This window comes from Octopus bimaculoides, chromosome 2 (assembly GCF_001194135.2).
Source record: "Octopus bimaculoides isolate UCB-OBI-ISO-001 chromosome 2, ASM119413v2, whole genome shotgun sequence".
NCBI lineage: Eukaryota > Metazoa > Mollusca > Cephalopoda > Octopoda > Octopodidae > Octopus > Octopus bimaculoides.
Genome location: NC_068982.1, coordinates 178203347 through 178206726, shown reverse-complemented (window position 1 = coordinate 178206726; position 3380 = coordinate 178203347).

Below are 3380 nucleotides of genomic sequence, written 5' to 3'. Positions count from 1 at the left end.
GACATTGATGAGACTAGGAAACATGACAAGAAAAGAAGGCATTAGTTAAGGAGAGGACATTGATGGGGCCAGCAATGATGACAAGAGAAGAGGGGTTAGTGAAGTAGAGGGCATTGATGGGACCAGCAAGGATGACAAGAGAAGAGGGGTTAGTGAAGTAGAGGGCATTGATGGGACCAGCAAGGATGACAAGAGAAGAGGGCATGAGTGAAGGAGAGGACATTGATGGGACCAGCAAGGATGACAAGAGGGAAATTGTCATGTTGCATGCGCTGTTGATAGATTCCCATTTTCTTTTTAATAAAGGTACAACACTGACTTTCTGGACAGGATGGTTTTGAACATCTTATAATCCACACTGATTTACAAGCAGGAACTTCCAATTCCCACAGCCACTAGAATAGTTTTACTGGTACAGTACTAATAAGCTCGTACAGTACTAATAAGCTCGTACAGTACTAATAAACTTGTATCGTTCATACTAATGTGCAGGTACTTGTACTTCATTTAATTATTAAAGTAAATTTAATATTTGTTTTATTTCATGTGTAGCTAACCACGACTCAGATAAAATCAGTGATTCAGAATGGCTTTAGAAACAAAGGTTTTTGTAAAATCAATGTTATGCCTATACATGAAAGAGGTAATATTTCTATAGAATACGGGCTTAATAAGATTTATATATTACTCTACAAATGTCCTTTTATAAAATATTCTGACCTTTGATATAATTCCTCCCTCACAATAAAATAAATTTGAATAAACATTTATTCATTCAGCAAATGAGGTTTTTGCTGATTTCTTTGATTTCTACCTTTAAATACAAACAAGGAAAACAAAACAGAAACATTAAAATTCAAAAGGGTTTATTTAATTTGTCTTCATGCCATTATTACACAGAGACTAAAAGAATCTTGGTAAAAGATTTGAAGAATCCACAGTGTCTGATGGAAAAATATGGAAGATTTACAATCAAATAATTTTTACAAAACCAAATTTTGTAACCAAACAATTTTCACAAGATGTAATTACAAAAAAAAAATCAATTAAAATATATTCAATTACAGAATTTGTACAGAAATACAGTTATTCTATTGAAATTTCTTATTTCCTATGTGAATGGATATAACCAGTCCATTCTAAAACTTGCATGCAAAATTTATGTGAAATAAGAACACACCAATATTTTAATTCTCTCACTTTTAAAAACTCAGCAGGAATAAAACTTATGGATACAGACATATCCATGTGGTTAAGAAGTTGTTTTTTTTGTTTTGCTTTGTTTTGTTACTACATGGTTCTGAATTTGATCCCACTATGCAACATCTTGGGTGAGTATCTTCTTCCATAGCATTCTACTGACCACTGCCTTGTGAGCAGAGTAGATGAAAACTGCAAAAGCTGTGTGTGTGTGTGTGTGTGTGTGTGTGTGTGTGTGTGTGTGTGTGTGTGTGTGTGTGTGTGTGTGTGTGTGTGTGTGCGTGTGTGTGTACATGTGTGTATGTGTACATGTGTGTGTGTGTGTGTGTGTGTGTGTGTGTGTGCACGCGTGTGTCCTTCACAGAAAAAGATGTAAAAAATAGCAAGAAAACTAAAAACTGGTGCTTTTGAATTTTTTAATAAAAATATCGAATGGTGTTTGTTTCACCCAAGTTGCACAGACAATCCTTTGTCACTGCTGCTGTCAAAAATGCAGTGATCCTGTCATTTGTGCATTAGAAACTTGTAATCAACAATGCTATCAATCACCAAATGCAATATGAAATTTTAAAACGAATAAAAGCTGCTTCTCTCTTATCAGGACGGCTTCATTTACTTTCATTCACAAAACTCAATACATATAGCTACTTAACCATAGCATTACATATATTAAAATCTGTATTCACTCAATTTAACTCCTTTCCCTGAGAACACATCAAACAATAATTCTAAAATAATTGAAAATAAAGAGAAAAGAGAACAATAAATGGCATTTAATTAATAACTACAACACAGACACTGTGGACTTGCATTGCTAATTTTCAATTAATATGCAAATTCTTACAGATTCATTATCATTATTTGATTAGTATTTGAAATTACAGAGTCATATATTTGTAAAATGTATTAGGATGTAATATATTGGTTTCAAATTTTGGCACAAGGCCAACAGCTACGAGAGAGGGGGCAAGTCGGTTATATCGATCCCCAGTACTCAACTGGTATTTATTTTATCAATCCTGGTAGGATGAAAGGTAAAGTCAATCTCAGTGGGATTTGAACACACAACATAAAGACAGATGAAATGCCACTAAGCATTTTGCCTGGCAGGTTAACAATTCTGCTAGGTCACTGCCTTAATATTGGAATGTAATTTATGAAAAAAAATATATTTTACATCTATAATTCCATCCTGAGATGAGTAGAATAGATTTGAAGAATTTGTCTATTTTACCTATTCTAGGAAATATTTTACAACCTTATGCCCTTCCTTCCTATTGCTAACCACTCAACTATGAAATTGAACTGAACCTATTGGCAGCCAAAGAAAAGTGGTGTAGTGCCAACAGTTTAAACACCTGACGAAAGGGCCAGTAAGTCAGCACTTAAAGGTCACAGTACTATGTCATTATAAAAGATTTGAAAATTAAATCTAACATCTTTCCAATATATTGCTGTAAATATTGTTCTCATGTTATCATCAGAGATAATATTAATGATGAAAAAAGAAAAATCTCAGTGTCATTTATCATCATCATCATTGTCGTTTAACGTCCGCTTTCCATGCTAGCATGGGTTGGACAATTTGACTGAGGACTGGTGAAACCAGATGGCTACACCAGGCTCCAATCTGATTTGGCAGAGTTTCTACAGCTGGATGCCCTTCCTAACACCAACCACTCCGAGAGTGTAGTGGGTGCTTTTTTACATGCCACCGGCACAAAGGCCAGTCAGGCGGTACTGGCAACGGCCACACTCAAAATGGTGTATTTTACGTGCCACTCGCACAGGAGCCAGTTCGGCGGCACTGGCAACGATCTCGCTCGAATGTCTTTACACATGCCATACGGCACAAGTGCCATGACGATTTCGCTTTATATCACATATAACTACTTCAATGTCAATTTAAAATAGAAGTTGTTAGTTCACCTATTTTCAGTTTTAAAAATCACCAGATAATTTCAGTCTCTGTGCAGTATTATTCACTCTAACATAATTACTACTTACTACTTATTAAGGCCACTAATAACTATGCAAGACAACATAGTATGTATCACAAGTAGCAAGTGCTACAAAATACTTTACAATGCAAACTGACAATAGCTGTGTAGTTACCAGCAACAATGTTGTATGAATGCAGTGTATAACAACAGATAAATAAGCTGCAAAATATCACTTGT